General features: G+C 41.5%; 1 protein-coding gene across 1 annotated transcript in view; it reads left to right on the plus strand.

The window, feature by feature from the left end:
- Nucleotides 1–21,700, plus strand: part of chrm4a (cholinergic receptor, muscarinic 4a) — a 109,409-nt gene that overhangs the window by 31,534 nt on the left and 56,175 nt on the right. The gene's annotated exons all lie outside the window — the stretch shown is intronic.

Below are 21,700 nucleotides of genomic sequence, written 5' to 3' on the forward strand. Positions count from 1 at the left end.
GGGAGGAGCACGCTGTGGCGGTGGGGGAGCTATTTAAACGGCTGTCTGAAGCCAGCCTGACAGTGAACCTCGCAAAAAGTGAGTTCGGCCACGCGAAGGTCACTTATCTGGGATTTGTGGTAGGACAGGGGCAGCTGGCTCCGATGCAGGCTAAGGTGCGGGCTATCTCGGAGGTCCCCACCCCGACAGACAAGAGAGCCCTGAGAAGGTTCTTGGGGATGGTGGGGTACTACAGGAAGTTTTGCAAAAACTTTGCGGATATTACTCTCCCTCTCACTAAGCTTTTGCCAAATAATGCGAAGTTTGTGTGGGGCAACCTTTGTCAATAAGCCTTCGAGAGCCTGAAGGCGATTCTGTGTCACCATTCTGTGCTAAATGCGCCTGATTTTTCAAAACCCTTCTCCCTAGCAACAGATGCTAGCGACGAAGCTGCCGGGGCGGTGCTGTTGCAGACAGACAAAGAGGGGGTTGAGCACCCAGTCGCTTACTTTTCTAAGAAATTTAATACCCATCAGAGGAACTATTCCACTGTGGAAAAGGAGCTACTGGCCATCATACTGGCATTACAACATTTTGAAGTTTATATTTGCCCGCCACGGAAACCACTAGTAATTTACACTGACCACAACCCATTAGTGTTTTTGGCCACTATGAAAGATAAAAACAGAAGATTGCTAAGCTGGAGTCTGATGCTACAGGAATTTGATATCAAAATTACACATATAAAAGGAACGGAAAATGTGATTGCTGACTGTCTGTCAAGGTGTTGACAACTTCAAATTCGCTGTATTAGCCAAATAGCTGATAAAGATGTATATTTGTGTGTATCAAATGATGTATTCATGTTTGTAATTTTTACCCCGGTAAAAACCCTTAAAGGTAGGAGGTGTGACGAGAATACACATAGATTAAGATGTTAGCTGGCCTGTGCTGGCACCAGTGGGATCAGCAGTTGGTCTGCCACCTGTCTTCAGGAGAAAGAGAGATAAGGAAAACAATGGAGCAGCATTTGGAGATGTTAATGAAGGGACGGGAGAGTTTAACAGAAGGAGAGCTGTCAAGATCGGCTCCTCCTTTGAACACTGAACTGTTTGAAGTGATGGACAGGCGATACCCCAGCAGGGGGATAAAAAGGGACCGGTTTGCTAAGGCAAGACACACGACACCCGAGGTAACGAGACCCTGGAAGCAGTGCGCCTCTCACGAGTCGGTGGGAAGTATCGGACAACGCACAGGGTGGAAAGGTACGATCAGTGGGAACCCGGTGTGTGTCCACCCTCGCTTGGGTGCCGGGTTCACTGCAGAGGATCGACCGCATCTGGAGGGGGGGTCACAGTCGGTGACCTCAGGTGACATCACCAAGAACCTGCCCAAAAGCTGCTTGTGAGCAATTATCGCCAGTCCGTGAGTGGAAGCCGTTTCTGAATGATCAGTCGTTCCCGTTCTCTCTCTCTCTCTCCCCCCACGTTGTCCATCGCCATGGCAACGATTACTGCGAACTGAACTAAATTGGACTGAACTTTTGTGTCATTTTGAAATTTGGTCATTTACCCCTAGACAACGACAGAGCTTGATTGATGCTGTTATCTTAATTCTGTGCACATGTGTGTTTATCATTGCTGAACTGTTGCATTTATTATCCTTTCGATTACTGTGTTGCTTGTTTCTTTAATAAAACTTCCTTAGTTCTAGTACTCCAGACTCCAACTGAGTCCAACTGAGTGATCCATTTCTGCTGGTTTGGCAACCAGGTTACGGGGTACGTAACAGGAAGAAGACTCCAGAAGCAATACCAGATGTACCTAAAATTCCTGTCGTCGCTGATGGATGCCTGTTAACATACAGGCCCTTCAGCCTACAATGTTTTGCCAAACTAATTCTACTAGTAATTAAACACCTAACGAAACTAATCCCTTCTACCTAAAGGATGACATATTCTTCCATTTTCTGCACTTCCATGTACTTAACCAGAGCCTCTTAAACACCTCTACCACATTCGCCTCCACCACCAGCCCCAGCAGTCCATTCTAGGCAGCCACCATTCCCTATGCAATAAAATACTTGCCCTACACGTCTCCTTCAAATTTATTCCCTCTCACCTTAAATAAGTGCTCTATAGGATTAGACATTTCAATCCTGGGAAAAAGACACAAGCTGTCTATCTATGCCTCTCATAATCTTATAAACTTCTAACAGTTCTCTACCCTACTGGCAGAGCGAAACAGCCCCACAGCCAGTGGGTGAGATCTGCGCTCTATAGTCTGCTATATCGCATGGCAGGGGACAATTAAGCAGCTTGAAAGCCAGAACAGAGAGTTTGGGAGCGCTTACATTGAAAGAGGATATGTCATGTTCACAGCTGTTCGTAATTGGCACTAGTAATTTAATCTTAGCCATTTAAAACATAATTTATAATTGATACTGTGTTGGTAAGGGAGTTGATACTGATCAGAACTGTAGCCACTTACAGGAGGACATTAATAAAAGCACATTGGGCATGTAATTGGCAAGTGAGTCTCAATGCATATAAATCAGAGGGTATCTATTTTAATGTAAAAACCAGGAAGGTTACTTCGCAGGGGAGAAGAATAGAGGGATCTGGCTGTTCAAGTGTACCATTCACCAAATGTATCTTAAAAATAGTATATGAGGCACTACTATAAGAATAAAATTAAAATGTAGGGAAGTAAATCCAACCTACTGTATATAGAAACATAGAAACATAGAAAATAGGTGCAGGAGTAGGCCATTCGGCCCTTCGAGCCTGCACCGCCATTTATTATGATCATGGCTGATCATCCAACTCAGAACCCAGCCTTCCCTCCATACCCCCTGACCCCTGTAGCCACAAGGGCCATATCTAACTTCCTTTTAAACATAGCTAATGAACTGGCCTCAACAGTTTGCTGTGGCAGAGAATTCCACAGATTCACCACTCTCTGTGTGAAGAAGTTTTTCCTAACCTCGGTCCTAAAAGGCTTCCCCTCTATCCTCAAACTGTGACCCCTCGTTCTAGACCTCCCCAACATCGGGAACAATCTTCCTGCATCTAGCCTGTCCAATCCCTTTAGGATCTTATACGTTTCAATCAGATCCCCCCTCAATCTTCTAAATTCCAACGAGTACAAGCCCAGTTCATCCAGTCTTTCTTCATATGAAAGACCTGCCATCCCAGGAATCAATCTGGTGAACCTTCTTTGTACTCCCTCTATGGCAAAGATGTCTTTCCTCAGATTAGGGGACCAAAACTGCACACAATACTCCAGGTGTGGTCTCACCAAGGCCTTGTACAACTGCAGTAGTACCTCCCTGCTCCTGTACTCGAATCCTCTCGCTATAAATGCCAGCATACCGTTCGCCTTTTTCACCGCCTGCTGTACCTGCATGCCCACTTTCAATGACTGGTGTATAATGACACCCAGGTCTCGTTGCACCTCCCCTTTTCCTAATCGGCCACCATTCAGATAATAATCTGTTTTCCTATTTTTGCCACCAAAGTGGATAACTTCACATTTATCCACATTAAATTGCATCTGCCATGAGTTTGCCCACTCACCCAACCTATCCAAGTCACCCTGCATCCTCTTAGCATCCTCCTCACTGCTAACACTGCCACCCAGCTTCGTGTCATCCGCAAACTTGGAGATGCTGCATTTAATTCCCTCATCCAAGTCATTAATATATATTGTAAACAACTGGGGTCCCAGCACTGAGCCTTGCGGTACCCCACTAGTCACCGCCTGCCATTCTGAAAAGGTCCCGTTTATTCCCACTCTTTGCTTCCTGTCTGCTAACCAATTCTCCACCCACACCAATACCTTACCCCCAATACCGTGTGCTTTAAGTTTGCACACTAATCTCCTGTGTGGGACCTTGTCAAAAGCCTTTTGAAAATCCAAATATACCACATCCACTGGTTCTCCCCTATCCACTCTACTAGTTACATCCTCAAAAAATTCTATGAGATTCGTCAGACATGATTTTCCTTTCACAAATCCATGCTGACTTTGTCCGATCATTTCACCGCTTTCCAAATGTGCTGTTATCACATCCTTGATAACTGACTCCAGCAGTTTCCCCACCACCGACGTTAGGCTAACCGGCCTATAATTCCCCGGTTTCTCTCTCCCTCCTTTTTTAAAAAGTGGGGTTACATTAGCCACCCTCCAATCCTCAGGAACTAGTCCAGAATCTAACGAGTTTTGAAAAATTATCACTAATGCATCCACTATTTCTTGGGCCACTTCCTTAAGCACTCTGGGATGCAGACCATCTGGCCCTGGGGATTTATCTGCCTTCAATCCCTTCAATTTACCTAACACCACTTCCCTACTAACATGTATTTCGCTCAGTTCCTCCATCTCACTGGACCCTCTGTCCCTTACTATTTCTGGAAGATTATTTATGTCCTCCTTAGTGAAGACAGAACCAAAGTAATTATTCAATTGGTCTGCCATGTCCTTGCTCCCCATAATCAATTCACCTGTTTCTGTTTGCAGGGGACCTACATTTGTCTTTATCAGTCTTTTCCTTTTTACATATCTATAAAAGCTTTTACAGTCCGTTTTTATGTTCTCTGCCAGTTTTCTCTCATAATCTTTTTTCCCCTTCCTAATTAAGCCCTTTGTCCTCCTCTGCTGAACTCTGAATTTCTCCCAGTCCTCAGGTGAGCCACTTTCTCTGGCTAATTTGTATGCTACTTCTTTGGAATTGATACTATCCCTAATTTCTCTTGTCAGCCACGGGTGCACTACCTTCCTTGATTTATTCTTTTGCCAAACTGGGATGAACAATTGTTGTAGTTCATCCATGCAACCTTTAAATGCCTGCCATTGCATATCCACCGTCAATCCTTGAAGTGTCATTTGCCAGTCTATCTTAGCTAATTCATGTCTCATACCTTCAAAGTTACCCCTCTTTAAGTTCAGAACCTTTGTTTCTGAATTAACTACGTCACTCTCCATGTTAATGAAGAATTCCACCATATTATGGTCACTCTTACCCAAGGGGCCTCTCACGACAAGATCGCTAATTAACCCTTCCTCATTGCTCAAAACCCAGTCCAGAATAGCCTGCTCTCTAGTCGGTTCCTCGACATGTTGGTTCAAAAAACCATCCCGCATACATTCCAAGAAATCCTCTTCCTCAGCACCTTTACCAATTTGGTTCACCCAGTCTACATGTAGATTGAAGTCACCCATTATAACTGCTGTTCCTTTATTGCACACATTTCTAATTTCCTGTTTAATACCATCTCCGACCTCACTACTACTGTTAGGTGGCCTGTACACAACTCCCACCAGCGTCTTCTGCCCCTTAGTGTTACGCAGCTCTACCCATATCGATTCCACATCTTCCCGGCTTATGTCCTTCCTTTCTATTGCGTTAATCTCTTTTTTAACCAGCAACGCCACCCCACCTCCCCTTCCTTCGTGTCTATCCCTCCTGAATATTGAATATCCCTGAACGTTGAGCTCCCATCCCTGGTCACCCTGGAGCCATGTCTCTGTGATCCCAACTATATCATAATCATTAATAACAATCTGCACTTTCAATTCATCCACCAAAATATGGAACGCTGGTTATAATTAGACAACGATGTACAGTTGAGGTAATTATATTGTAGAAAGGATACAGAGACATTGAGAAGGGTAAAGGGAAGATCACTCAAGAAATGTGAGGGTTCGACTATCAGGAAAGGATGACTAAACTGCGTCTCCTAACTTAAGGGAAAAGGAAGCTAAGGGGTTCTTTAAACAGATGGAAAGTTTTGATATTGTAGATACAGAGGGGAATGCAAGATTAAAGTCACCAAGGAATCCAAGAGGAAATTTGGAGTAATCTTCTGATTTCGAAGAGCGGTGAGTTAGTGGAACTTGCAGTGCCGAGGATTGGTTGAAGGGAATAGTACAAGTGCATCCTCTGGGAGCCTGGACAAACACTGGTGACAGAGGGTGAGACTGACATACAGTATGAGGAATAGAAACAGGCTCAAGTGGAGCATACATGTCTGTTGGGATGAAAAGTCTATTTCTGGCTATATCAACGATGTAAGCGATTGATTTCTTTGACATCATGAATGATTCCAGCCTCACTATTTGTACTTACTTTTGCGCTCCTCTGAAATAGCTTAGCAAACTCCTCAGGTGCATATCAATAAGTTACAGAGTACAATCTCAACTGAATCATAGGATGCTTTATTGGCACATTCAATATCCATTCAACATCATATGAGAGCAAGAGATAAAATGTATATTGACCTCCATCAGCCAAGAAGATGTTGGTGTCTTCTCAATTTCATTGATTTATTCCATGGATTTCATTTAATTCAATGGAAATGAAAGGCAGGCATTTTCTTGAATGGATGTCCAATCTATTCAAGCATTAGGCCCAATACAATATTTTAGGAAATACAATAATTTAGACTACAGGTGCTAGAAGACAGATGATACTACCAGCATCAGCAGTTCATCCCAAGCATCTAGAGATTAGCTTTATTATTTGCTTGGCCAATTGCAAAATCCATGACATGCTCTGAACCATGTAAGGCATGGGGTATCTTCTATATGATATCATCCATCCTATATTAATGTTTCTCTATGAAGACACAAACTGCTATTGCTGGTTGCAAGCAATTTTGTTTTTTGTGCTACAGTGTTACACCTTTCCAAGCTGGAAGGATGACTTGCCAAGTGCCACTCCTGCACTCACTGCAACATACAATGGTTAAGTTACCACCTTAATTCACCAGAAACAAGAGCTCAAATCATGGCACAGCAGCTGTAGAATTAAAATTCAATGAATTATAAAAAATTCAAGTGAAAATAACCAGTTAGTCATTACCATTTATGTACTGCTGGGATGTTGAGCTTGGAAGTGAGCCTGGAATGCTGAGTGGGAATGTTGCCCTGGTGGCCACCTTTACCCATTCTTGTTCAGGATCTCCCTCATAGCCCCCAGCCTCCAAGACTCTTTACTGTTCTTCCTCCACCAGCAGCTGCTGCCTTTTGTTTGTGAGATTTTGTGATAGTATCTGCTATGATATGATATGATTATGCGTCTATTTCTTCCCCAACAAAAGTGAAGAGGAAGAATTATCTGTGATCCACAGTCAGCTTATGGGAAAGGTAAAAGCAAACAAGACAATAGCTTAAAAAAAGGATAGGAAAATGTATCAGACAAATGTAGGTCTTCATTGCACGTGTAATATGTAATTGGCTGCCTGTCCATTCATTAAAATAGTGAAGACAAAGGTGTGTTTTATACTTCATGAAGAGCTGCTAAGAGTTTAGTCAAAATTTAATGGAATGATGAAAAAGACAGGCAAAAAGGCAATCATTTTGCTAAGACAAATAAATTTGTACTATTTCCCCTATCTGAAACCAAATCCTGAAGCAGACATCAATGATAAAATGTATAATAACCTTCAATGTGCCAACATGGACTTTGGTTGATTAAGGCAAGGGGTGAAGATCAAGATCATAGAATTGACTTATTATCTACTGGGCGGCGATGATCCCTGCTTGCCTATATGCTTGGAGACCTAAAACACATAACTGGCATCTCAAGGTACTGGGAAAATTCTCAAACTGTCTTCTCAAACTGCTCTGTTCACTGGAAGGAAAAGTGAAGCAAAGTTAGTGCCCCTTTCCCCAACCAACATATCCAGAACTATAGCCTTAATTACACCCAGTCGGGCAGGCCATACCGTTCCTGTACCTAGGCATCAGACTCCAGAAATGTATTCTATTCCAAGCTCTGGTTTGGGAAGAGATTGCAAGGTGGACAGATGGATAGGCTCAAGGACCTTCCCCAAATACCCTTGAAGAAATGCAACATCCCCAGTAGCTCCTCTGGCCCATGACTGCTAAGGGTGGAGGCCGAGCTTCCAGGATGGCATTGATAACTGTAAGTCCCTGCACCCGAAGCACATGAAATACTGCATGTAGCGGAAGAATGCAACCTCCAGCCTGCCACAATTTGTGGAAGAGTGTGGGCTTCCAGAATTAGCCTCATTAGCCACGCTAGAACCCACAAAACTGGACTGTGCGCTTCATCCTTGGTGGCAAAAATAGGAAAACAGATTATTATCTGAATGGTGGCCGATTAGGAAAAGGGGAGGTGCAACGAGACCTGGGTGTCATTATACACCAGTCATTGAAAGTGGGCATGCAGGTACAGCAGGCGGTGAAAAAGGCGAACGGTATGCTGGCGTTTATAGCGAGAGGATTCGAGTACAGGAGCAGGGAGGTACTACTGCAGTTGTACAAGGCCTTGGTGAGACCACACCTGGAGTATTGTATGCAGTTTTGGTCCCCTAATCTGAGGAAAGACATCTTTGCCATAGAGGGAGTACAAAGAAGGTTCACCAGATTGATTCCTGGGATGGCAGGTCTTTCATATGAAGAAAGACTGGATGAACTGGGCTTGTACTCGTTGGAATTTAGAAGATTGAGGGGGGATCTGATTGAAACGTATAAGATCCTAAAGGGATTGGACAGGCTAGATGCAGGAAGATTGTTCCCGATGTTGAGGAGGTCCAGAACGAGGGGTCACAGTTTGAGGATAGAGGGGAAGCCTTTTAGGACCGAGATTAGGAAAAACTTCTTCACACAGAGAGTGGTGAATCTGTGGAATTCTCTGCCACAGCAAACTGTTGAGGCAAGTTCATTAGCTATGTTTAAAAGGAAGTTAGATATGGCCCTTGTGGCTACAGGGGTCAGGGGGTATGGAGGGAAGGCTGGGTTCTGAGTTGGATGATCAGCCATGATCATAATAAATGGCGGTGCAGGCTCGAAGGGCCGAATGGCCTACTCCTGCACCTATTTTCTATGTTTCTATGTTTCTATCCTTGATCTCAAAGGACTTCCTAAGAAGAAGATCTTTAGTGTCCAAAGTAATGAAACATTTTAACAGATAAAGGAGTAAGTGTCCATTGGCCAGTGCTGATTTATCATAATTATGAGAAGAACCAGATAAGAAAGATGGTGAGCATTTATTTTGATGCTGTAATTTTGATAGCAAGTATCTGAAAGGAGCTAGGGAAAAAATGGACAAAGGCTTGAAAGACAACCCTTGGGGGAAGAGAAATTGTATGAGACTATACATGGATATCTCCTTTAAAGGGATAACAGATTTGTTTCATGATTTCTTGATAACAACACTCCTGTCAGGGACAAGAGCAGCAGAGACCAGATGCAAAGGTTCCTGACGGCGTGTCAGAATAAGATTACTGAATTAATGGTAAATTGATGAACGGTCCTACCATGTTTTTTTTAAACTTGATTTATGTTTGCCAATAACTAGATTAGACTGCCTAGCTTCATTGCACTAAATAGCTTTAACATGCTTCAGAGACGAGACTTTAATTCTATCTATTGAATGCTAAGAGAACAAACAGACAGGCACTGAAACAGCCACTTTCAATTCCTCAGCATCTCCCGGTTGCCTCCAGGACCAATGCATTACCTTTGAGGAAAATAAAAAATATTGCATATATCAGATATCTGAAATATGAGAAAAATGTGCTAATGTTGCCCAAAGGTCAGAGAGCATGTGCGCCAAAAATGCATAGAAATTGGACTGAATGCCATTTTTGGTGTGCTGAAACAACATCGTATTTAGCATTAATGTCACATCTGATCTCCTGCAAATCATTGTGGAAGTGACCAAAATCCACTGTGTAACAAGTACTACCAGGACTTGCACACTCCTTTTGAACTGATTTTTGTAGTCACAGATTATATAGAAGGAATTGCAGCAACCAATTTGCAAATAACAAAAACTCACAAGCAGCAAATTAATCGAATATTAGATCATCTGTTTTTGGTGCTGTTGGTCAAGCAATAAACCAGAAGATGAAGAGAACTTTCCTGATCATCTCTAAATGATATTGTAGCATCCTGACAGAAAAAAAACGGTGCTTCATTTTAAGATTACAATTGCCCTCAATGTTAAACTGATTAGAAAGAAAAACAAATGGTCAAATTTCAATTTTGTAGGAGTAAAAGGCTGAGGATATATGTAGATCAACTGCCTGTTATGTCACTCACTCACCCATGAAAGATGGAATGAATTTCAAATCAGATAGGATATAGCAGACCTGTTACCACCAGTTTCTTGCTGACACAAGTGGAGGTTACACCTCACATCCCTGAGGCAAAGGAATAACGTTCAGATCCGAGATAAAATCAGTATCCAATATTGATGTACCAACTGAACCAAACTAGCAGATAGCTTTTAAAAGTTAATTATCAGTAAAAAAAAAGACACATGCATGGGTGTGATATGCCTTGGGTCTCCCAAACCAAATAGGTCAGAGGATAGAACATTGGCTGATTGGGAGGAGGCAAAGATTGGGAATAAAGGGAGCCTTTTCAGGTTGGCTGCCGGTGACTGGTGGTGTTCCACAGAGGTCTGTGTTGGGACCATTCTTTTTATTTTATATGTCGATAACTTGGATAACAGAATTGATGGCTTTATGGCAAAGTGTTTGCAGATGATATAAAGATAGGTGGAGGGGCGGGTAGTTTTGAGGAAGTAGAGGGGCTACAGAAGGTCTTAGACAAATTAGGAGAATGAGCAAAGAAGTGACAGAAGGAATACAGTGCCGGGAAGTGTATGGGCATGCACTTTGGTAGTAAAAAATAAAAGGATAGACTATGTTCTAAATTGAGAGAAGTTCAAAAATATGAAGTACAAAGGTAGTAATGGTTCATTTGCAGGTTGAGTCAGTAGCGAGGAGGGCAAATGCGATGTTAGCATTTATTTCAAGAGGACTAGAATATAAAAGCAAGGATGTAAAGTTGAGGCTTTATAAAGCACTGGTGAGGCCTCACTTGGAGTATTGTGAGCAGTTTTGAAAGGATGTACTGACAATGGAGGGTTCAAAATAGATTCACAAAAATGATTCCAGGATTGAAAGGCTTATTATATGAAGAATGTTTGATGGCGCTGGGCCTGTACTCACTGGAATTCAGAAAAATTAGGGGTAATCTCATTGAAACCTTTCGAAAATTGAAGGGCCTTAATAAAGTGGATGTGGAGAGGATGTGGGGGAGTGGTGGAGTAGTCTAAGACCAGAGGACACAGCCTCAGAATAGAGGGGTGTCCTTTTAGAACCAGATGAGGAGGAATTTCTTTAGCCAGAGAGTGGTGAAACTGTGGAATTATTGCCACAGGCAGCTGTGGAAACCAAGTATTTGGTATATTTAAGGCAGAGGTTGGTAGATTCTTGATTAGTCAGCGTGTGAAGGGATACGGGGAGAAGGCATTAAATATACTGAGAGGTAAAATGCATCGGCATGATGAAATGGCAGAGTGGACTCGATGGGCTAAATAGCTTAATTCTGCTCCTATATCTTACGGCCTTATTGACAAACTCCATGGGAACGGCTTTGTGTATTTAAAATAGTTTTGAGAAAATTAGTCTCCATAATGCAATCAGCATAGTTAGTTTTGCAAAGCTGTAATGCCAGCTTACACTTCATTAGAAGTGGTCGTGATGCCCTTGACCCTCAGGGCACTTTCTGATGCCTACAGTTCCCTGATCTGCAGCTCGCACATCATGGCACATGTCACCATGCCTCTCAGCTCACAAAATGAAATTTCAAAGTTCAAATTAAATTTATTATCATAGAAGAAAAGGAAGGGGGAAGATGCCAGAAAAAAAAATATGTAGTACATCTAAGATTCATCTTCTCTAGAGAGCCAGAAAACAAAGAAAAAACATCAACATCCCCTACGCACAAAAGATAAATCACAGAAATGGCCACGAGAACATCAACCGCACTTCCCCCCACAAAAAACAAATCATGCAAACAGCAAAAAGAACATCAAACCCAAACCCCCCACACACAAAAAAGACAAATCATGCAAACAGCAAAAAGACCAAACCCCAAACCCCCCCCCAACGTAAACAATCAAATCTTGCAAACGGCAACAAGAATAGTAAACCCCAAACCTGTCCCCCATGCAAAAAAACAAATCAGGCAAACAGCAACAAGATCAAACCCCAACCACCCCCCCCACACAAAAAACAAATCATGCAAACAGCAAAAAGACCAAACCCCAAACCCCCCCCACGTAAACAATCAAATCTTGCAAACGGCAACAAGAATAGTAAACCCCAAACCTGTCCCCCATGCAAAAAAACAAATCATGCAAACAGCAACAAGATCAAACCCCAACCACCCCCCCACACAAAAAACAAATCAGGCAAATAGCAACAAGATCAAACCCCAACCACCCCCCCACACAAAAAACAAATCATGCAAACAGCAACAAGAACAACAAACTCCAATCCTGCCCCCACAGACAAAAAAAGACAAATCTTGCAAATGGCAACAAGAAAGAGCAGACAAAAACACAGAATATAAAACTCAAAACTGAAAGAGTCCCAGAGAACCACGTTTGAGTCCAGAAATCGCAGACCCAGCATTTCAGTGTCAGCCTCCACTGAGGGACAGAGAGATCTCCGAGATGCAGGGGTCTTCCCTCGGGAGCAGGAGCAAGAGACTGTCACATGCAGGCACCCCCTCTCCAGTAGCAGCAAGCAAGAGGCTGGCAGACAGCACTGAACACTCACTCACTTTCTGCGTTTGCCTTGATGTCTCAGTTTTCCTTGACACTGTAACTGGTGAGATCAGTGAGAAATGGAGTCGATGATGTTTCGTCTCTAAGCTGCTACGCCTCAGGACGGCTCACCACATAGAATCTTCTCCGAGACAGCAGAGCACCAGATCGCTCAATCATTCTTCAAACTGTAGATCAACAGGACCAGAAACACAACTAAAATAGAAAGAAGACATACAAGAAGTGAAAGAAACAGTTCTGCGGACTGTCTGGAGATGTCACCTAAGGTAGCATTGTTCGCTTGCACCATCTTGACCAACTTTCCAGCATCATTCCCCTCCCTTTCCAGTACTGTTGACTGTTTATTCATTTCCATAGATGCTGCATGACCTGCTGAGTTCCTCCAGCATCTTGTGTGTGAGAAGCTCTACATACAGGTTTTTTTTCTTTACTTGAAAATTATGTATCCATACAGTGGTTACAAATCACAGATAAGCCTAATCAATGTCCTGCTATGCTTTTTTTTCATTTTGTTTGCTTCTTTATATGTTTTCATAAATTATATAAGGTCAGAGTTACAAAGAGACACAGGATGGAAACAGGCCCATTAATTCATTAAATCATAGCACATCCATTCCAGAAACTGCAGTCTAGTTGCTTTTAATCTATATTATGGTGTGACATGGCTTCTCTTGTTGTTATGACAAAATTTTATAACTCAATTCCTCTTTTTTATTTTGAAAGGATGATTTTAACCTGCTGTAACTGGTATCAGGAGATTCCTCATCAATTGAATTCCACTTTGCAAGCAGCTCTCATTTTTGGTAAATTCTAGTCTGTATCCATATTTCCTCACTCTCCCCATAACCCGCATTGCCTTTTGCATCTAGAATCTATCTATCACTTTACATGCATTCAGTAACTTAGCTTTAATGTATTCTATGGCAGAGAATTGCAAAGGTTCATCACCCTCTAAGTACCAAGATTTTCTCATAATCTTAGACCTAAATCTTTGTATACGGAGGCTATGACCCATTCTCTGGATAACTCAACCAGGAGAAACCTACATCCCTACATCCAATCTGTCTAGCCCTGTCACAATTCAATTAGATTTTCTCTCATTTTTCTAAACCAGTTGTTCCCAACCTGCAGTCCATGACCCCTCAGTTAATGGTAGGGGTCCAGCATAAAAAATGTTGGGAAACCATGTTCTAAACACTAGTCAATGCAAATCTAGTTAACCTCATCGCTCCTCATGCTGCACTCCCACCATCCCAAGAACTAGTCTGATGAAACGTATCTGCTCACGTGCTCAAATCTATTTGCTATGAAGGCTAATGTGCCTTCTCAATTCTTATATTTTTGTTAATGTCAGTATATTTCACCATATTTTACAGGATTGACTATCATTCAAACACTCTGAAATATATGTACCTGAAAGGGGAACTTGAACAAACAAAGCATCCCTAACATCCAAGTCCACGCCAGTCATTAAAGCTTTATTATTTTTTCCCACTGGCGGAGACTAAGCTGCTTAATGTCTTAGACAACTTCTCCTTTGAATAACAGGAAATCATCCACTTGTGCAGATTGTATTTCCAGCCAACCCTGACTGGCTTCGGACCTATCACGGTATTAAATGATCACCTTCAATTCATACACATCCAACCAAATGGGCAATTACACATCATTTGGCTACCCGACTAGTTTATGGCAGCTTTAAGGCAGTCCGAGTTTATGTTTCCCAGACACCTCACCAGCTATCCTTTGGCCTTCACGGTGAATCTTAACATTCAGGATCTCTCTGGGCTGACAAATTCATAGTCATAGTCATAGTCATACTTTATTGATCCCGGGGGAAATTGGTTTTCATTACAGTTGCACCATAACTAATTAAATAGTAATAAAACCATAAATAATTAAATAGTGATATGTAAATTATGCCAGGAAATAAGTCCAGGACCAGCCTACTGTCGGGCCCTCCAAGGGAGGAGTTGTAAAGTTTGATGGCCACTGGCAGGAATGACTTCCTATGACGCTCTGTGTTGCATCTCGGTGGAATGAGTCTCTGGCTGAATGTACTCCTGTACCCAACCAGTACATTATGTAGTGGATGGGAGACATTGTCCAAGATAGCATGCAACTTGGACAGCATCCCCTTTTGAGACACCTGTCTGAAAAGGAAGAAAGCCTGTCTAGCAGTCGACAACTGAAGTAACCACAGGAATGTGGACAAATTCCACAAATGAATTACATTAAGTCACAGTTTTGTATTTTGCAACATAATATGTAGCTAATTGTCAATTTAATAACATTATATATGGCTATTCTCCATCTTACACTCTGCCAGATCCACTTGACAGGAGCTTGTGGTTCTATAGCATTGAGTCAGTTTTGAAGGTGGACTTGCGTGATCCAGCTGTTGAAAGTATGAGTGACTGGTGAACAGTAACAAGATAGGTTATAGACTACTGAACGTCGCAATCAATTGAGAAAGGACCGAGGAATAGCTGAGGGGGGTGACTGAGAGTCACAGTGAATACAGAAAGAGAAGCTAAGAATGAATAACTGCACGGGAACAAGTGATTTGGTCGAACTACGATGACCAAGATGCCCATCATTGCCAGACGCATTGGCCCGCATTTAACCCCTATGCCTTTCCTATCCATGTACCTGTTCAAGCACCTTTTAAATGTTGTTAACGTCTCTGCCTCAACCATTTCCTCTGGCACCTCATTCCACTGACATCCAGTGTTCATCCATCCTGTTCGGTCGTCTATCCAGCCTGTTTGGAGGATTTAAGTAATGAAGTTACTGAGGAATACACATGTGAATCCCTTTCCCAAATGCAGCCCAAGAGGTGGCACTTTGACTGATTATTGGTTCCATACCCAGCCTGTGGGCCAGTTCTAGTCGATGGATATTTAGTACATGGTTCTGATGTTTTAATTTTATAGGTAGCAGGTTAGAATAATATCTCCCTCAATGAAGAGGGTAGAATAATGTAACAGAAGGTTATTTTTCTCAGCTATCAAGCCCATGAAGTTTGTAAGTAACATAAGAATGAATGACATCACCATGAATTAAAGATCCCAGCAACAGAAAGCAAACTGTCAGTTAAAATGCCACCTCTCGGCCTGTACTTGGAAAAGGGATTCACATAAGCATTTTTTAATAATTACATTTCTTAAATGTTTAAAGCAGAATGCAAAAATGTTCATGAGAAAAGCAAATGCTTGATTTACTAGATTCTATGAGGCTCACTCACCAGCTGTGGCTCAAAGATGCACAGACTAAATCCATTTATAGGATAAAGTTCTTCATTCGCTCTACTTACCAGTTGCTTTGTGGAGCTTATTTCCACTCACTTGATCATCACGTGCTCATTAGTCGAGGCTCATGGATCTGACCCCTATCACTTGGTATTATTGGATATACTTCTTTTACAAATAGGCAGGTAGATATATACCTACCGGCTCAAAAACAAAATGCTGGAAATCTATAATCAAAACTAAATATTCGGGAGTACACGAACAGCTCGGCAGCTTCTGTGAATAGAGTCAGGGAGCTAATGTTTCCATCAGAATACTTATTTTTCCCTCACTCTCTACAGGACCAGACTGGACTCCTAAGTACTTCCAGAATTTTCTGTTTTTACTTTTGGTCCTTTCAGCCAAACGTCTTATGGATTTGACTCCATTTACTCACTTTGATGTGTCCCCTTCTCCAAGAGGATGAACGTCCCTGCTTCAGAGCCACACAAAAAGGTAACAGCCTTCTCTGAAGACACAATTAAGCAGCAAGCTAACGATTCGGCTTCCACTGCTGACAAACTTAATTGGAAAAGGCACCGTTGAAAAAGGACAAATGATTAAAAAAAAGACTAGAGTTTTATTTTTGAAAATGCCCCCACAAAAGTCAAACAGTGAAAATAATGAGACAAGTCAGCGAAGGTTCGGACAGTTCACTTGCCGTCAAGAAAATGTTACACATCATCCTGCAGCTGTCAGCGCAGTAATCACTCTACTGCTTCACATGTTTTAGTATCAGTGGGCCAAACTGATTTGTCTGTCGGTCTGCCTTTGCATTTATATGAGGGCCATGGAATGCTGAGCCAAAATGAACTTGTAGTTCCAATTTTCTCTTTTATTTTTAAGGGACTTACTCTGTCCCTTGCTCCAACACAGCAACATTCATGATTTAATGTACTCAGCAAAAACAGACCACAAGTATGGCTACACAGGATGTCAGTCCACCACTGATGTGTTACACCACTGTAACACCATCAGTGTATGTGAATCACAAATATTAGGATCATCCATTCTGCAGTGCTTATTTCTGTTGAAAATATTTATCATCCAAATGATAACATCAGATTAAATGCTACAATCCTATTTATGTACTCAGTGATACATTTATTTATTCAGTAAAATATTAAATGGAGCAGTGGATTAGCTCAACAACTGGAATTAACCTTTATTAATTACAGTCTCATTGCAGAAACAGATGTTAAATGATGTGTGATTGTTCACTTCTCTTTTCCAGGAACATAAGCTTCAATTTAGAGAGAGTAAATAAGAATAAAAGTTCATTCTGAGTTAAACAGGCCAGGTGCTGGCACTAAACAACCTGGAGTTTAGCTCCAGAAAGCAGAGGGAGCTGTTGAGGTTGTTGAAGTTGTTTGAGAAGCTGATAAACTGTTACAGAGCTCAGGCAACGGGAGACGGACTGATCTTTGTCACCTCCTCTGATTACCATCTCTTCACAAATGCAGGGCTGGGTTCAAGAGCGTGCACATTCTGCAGAAACACTAACAACCAACTGGAAAAGTTCAATGAAAATGTACAGTGATGTCCACAATCTTGGTGCAAAGTCATCAGGACAGAGTAAATTTGCAAGAAAAAAATGTTTTGAAGCATTTCTTTCATTTTCCAGTGAAAGCCTTACTGGTGCGGTAGAGGACCCAGCACCTGGGGGTGCGATTCAGCCTGGCCTGGATCACATTTTGTATCATTTGTGTATCTAATGCCACCAACAGCATTGTCATTGCATGAACAGAGTCACCAGAGAGTCTAGGCTGGTAGAAATGGAGTAGTCTTTTATTCGACAAAATGAGACACAGCAGGCATCATGTCGAAAGCTTTTCAGAGGAAGAGGCCTGCTTGGCCCAACGTTCCATGACATTTTATATGCTGAAGATCAAAGGACAATTCTATATTTACAATATATTTACAATGTTTTCCTTAGAATTACGTACAACTTACCTCCTTGTTTGCACCCACACAATAGATAGCCAAATGAATTTTAAATCAGCATTGTCCGGTCTTTCAATTAACTGTGGTTCACAGCTCTTAGAAACCCATTGCCCAGAGCTCATTTTGAATTTAATCTACAGTCCATATTCAGATCCGAAGATTGATGGCTGAAGTTAATGCTTTACTATACACCTTAACTCCAGAATATGCTCTTACCAAACATATGTAATGCTCTTTTTCATTTAGAACTGATATTGGTGCAACAATGTGCAGGGATAATACAGAGATAACAATGGTGCATCATCCATGCTCGCTCAATATGTGTCTGTCCCAGACAGAATATTTTACAAACTCTTCCCTATCTGTACAATGGATATCAAAGGACTTTGCATGGTATGACATCCTAGTACAAGTGTGAGGTTCAATCAAAGTAATAAAACTCTTCACCTTGCTCTTATCCTAGATTTTCTAACAAACCATGTTTATTTAAAAAATCATAGTAATAGGAAAACTATAACAACCATGAGATTCAAATACATAAACAACCTTACTGTAGTCACAATATAACAAAGTTACGCAGAATTGGCACCTACTAAGTTGTGGACTTGAATATGTTACAGAAATAAATCAGAGCATCAGAGAAAGTAGTGATGTCACATGTTTGTTGTAAGAACCATATGTGTAAAGTTTTGTAGAATTGAATTGAGCACCCTACTTGAAACCTATATATTCTAACTGTCCTTGTAACTAGACATCCAGTAGTATCTAAGGCCTACTGGCTTAATTACTGGCTTAAGTCTGTTCCAACTCACAAAAGTTGACTGAATTGGTGATCTATGCGTGGATGCATTTGCACCTGTGGTTAATTTACTATCATAAATGCGCATTCAGGATTAATAGGCTGAAACAAATATTTTGTACTGAACTTGCTCAAACATAACCATGGTCATGACCATTTCTGGACTCTTTCCAAGACAGAGATTAAATACATGTTAGTAATACAAAGAGAGACTCTATAAAATGTTAGATCCAAAACTATATCCTCAAAGGCAAATTGAAGCAGAGATAATTTAATGATGTTTAAAAGCCTTAAAATGCTTTTAGTTTATGGTAACTGTGAAGTACCTGGGCAGAGATTATCGTTGTATCCTGATATGGTAACCTGGCTCCAATTGATCGCATAGGTGAAACATCAAGAGAGTGAAGCTAGTGAGGTGATGAAATTAGCAAAGCTTATCAGAGTAGATAATATTCTAATGATAGCTGTAAATGCTCAAGAGGCTGGGCAGCACCCGTGGAGAGGGTAACAGAACTTGTGGGGCAGATCTCAGGGGTCATGGTGTCATGCTGCACAGGACTGGGGTCTTCGGACCACCAGCCATCATGCACTCATTTACAAAAACACTATTTTATTCTATCACATTCCTCTTGGTTTCCACCATTTACCGACACACAGAGTGCCCAAAGGAAACCCGACAGCTAGAAGAAGAAAATGCTAAGTCCACACGGGTGGCTCCAAAGAGCAGGACTGAACGCAGATTACCGGAGCCGTGAGGCAGCAACACTGCTAATTATACCACTGTGTCACTCAGGTCTTCTGACAATCTCCAGTTTGCTGGTGTATGCCACTATTTCCTGTAGCATGAACCAGTGCAGTTTCCCAGGAGCATTTCTCAAGCCCAAACAAATATGAAATGCACAGTGTCTTGACCTCTCAAATTCTAGGGACTCAGACATGTGCTGGAGCTAGTGATGTTTAGCACAGGTATGCTGAACTATCTGAGCAGGGGAGCATGCCCAACACTGAAAATGGTGTTGGGCAAATTGAAATCTGAGCACCAAGATTGCCTCAAAATGGTAACATTTGCAAATGTATCGTATTCAAGTGCCACCATTCACTATACAAGACATTGTTGTATTTGCTAACAAGATTTATATTATATCAGCATAACCTACATTTTCCTTTCACATGCTGCATTTGCAGTCTGATCAGTTCTCTTACACAGGTTCTAGTTCTTCAGTGTGCTGTGGCAGAGAACACCAGTGCTTTATCTTTCCCCAAAATGATCTAAGATTTAGTCTCAGTGACAATGATGAATTAGTAATTCATTTTCACTTCAAGCTGGTGTTATGCCTGACCCGCTTGCTATGCTCCAAGTTGTACAACTTCCTGAATTGAAAGTACGTTCCCATTCCTTCACCATCACTAGCTGTGAATCTGGGAACACCCGACTCAATAGCAGAATGGCAGAATGGGAACATCTTCACTGTAAGGTCTGAGCCAGTTTAAGAAGGCAGCTCTCCGCCAGCTTCTTTAGGAACGGGCAAAACAATTCAGACCTCACCACGGCCGACTGCCTCAAGAATGCAGAATTATTACAGACAATTCTTATAATTAACAGTGTCCCTGCTTTGGCTTTAATACACCATGTTGAGGTAGACTTTTGGAAGCAATATCAAGTTCAAGTTTAATTATCATTCGACCATATACAGCTAAACCAAACAGTGTTCCTCCGGGGCCAATGTGAAAAACATAGAACCAATGCATAGCAGACAGCACATATCACAGTATAATTATGACAGCAGAAAATGATATCTCAGTAACTGAGTTCTTAAATCTAAGGATCAAACTCATCATCAAAGTGGAAGAATGTATCCTAAGATGCTAATTAAGAGAATTTGTTTAACGAAGTAATATTTTGGGATGCAGTGTACAAGAAAGCTGAAATGTGAGATATAGTAACTTGTGTATGCTGAGATTTAATGAGCTCCTGGATCCCAAAGCTCTCCTGTTGCAGTTTTCCCAGTCTCACATTCAGATCCATTGGAGACTAATTGACAGAGAATGAGTGCTGTAATTAATCAAGAGTTCCATTATTATAGTATCATATGTCTAGCAGGGTGGGGGAAGTTGAACTAAATAGATGTCTATTTTCTCACTTCAAATTCTATAAATCCATGACATAACTCATGCACTTGGAAAGATGTAGTTGGGAATTTCCCTTCATTATGAACTCTGCAAAGTATCAAGTGTGACTCTTGTTTCAAAGTAGTGATTAAAGCATGGAGGGGAAATCTTTTGTGTATTAGCCTCTTTTTTTCTGTGGTTTTCAAACATGCATTCAAGCTTGAAAGAGTGCATGGACAATTTACAAAGATGTTGCCAGGACTTGGGGACCTGAGTTATAGGGGTAGACTGAATAATCTAGAAGTTTATTCCCTAGCCACGGAAGAATGAAGGGAGGTTTTAAAGAGGTACAGTATTCAAAATTATGAGTGGTAAAGACAGGGAGAATGCATGCAGTCTTTTTCTCCTTATGTTGTGTGAGACTGGATCTAGAAGTCATGGTTTTAGGGTGAAGGGTGTATTACTTAAATGGAATCTGAGGGGAACTTCTTCACTTAGAGGGTGATGCAAGTGTGAAACGATCTGCCAGCACACGTAGTAGGAGTGGGGTCAATTGTAACATTTAAGAGAAGTTTGGATAGATACATGGATGAGAGGGCATGGATGACTTTGGTCAGGGTGCAGGTATATAGAATTAGGTTGGCACAGAGAAGGTGATTCATAGGTCCTGTTTCTCTAATACTTTATGATTCCATGACCTAATGGATATCTATTTAAATAAATAATAATAAAATCTTTAAGGGCTCAAATGTGGGGAAGTTGTCACAAATGCTGAATTACAGCAAATTATGGTTTAGGAAATTAGATCTTTAGCTAGTGGGTGGTAAATCTGTGGAATTCATTGCCACAGATGGCGAATTCATTGGGTATATCTAGTCTCATACAACACAAGCAGAGGTTGATAGGTTCTTGATCAGTAAGGGCATCAAAGGTTATGGGGAGAAGGCAGGAAAATGGGGTCGAG

Source organism: Mobula hypostoma, chromosome 11, assembly GCF_963921235.1.
Source record: "Mobula hypostoma chromosome 11, sMobHyp1.1, whole genome shotgun sequence".
Classification (NCBI taxonomy): Eukaryota; Metazoa; Chordata; class Chondrichthyes; order Myliobatiformes; family Myliobatidae; genus Mobula; species Mobula hypostoma.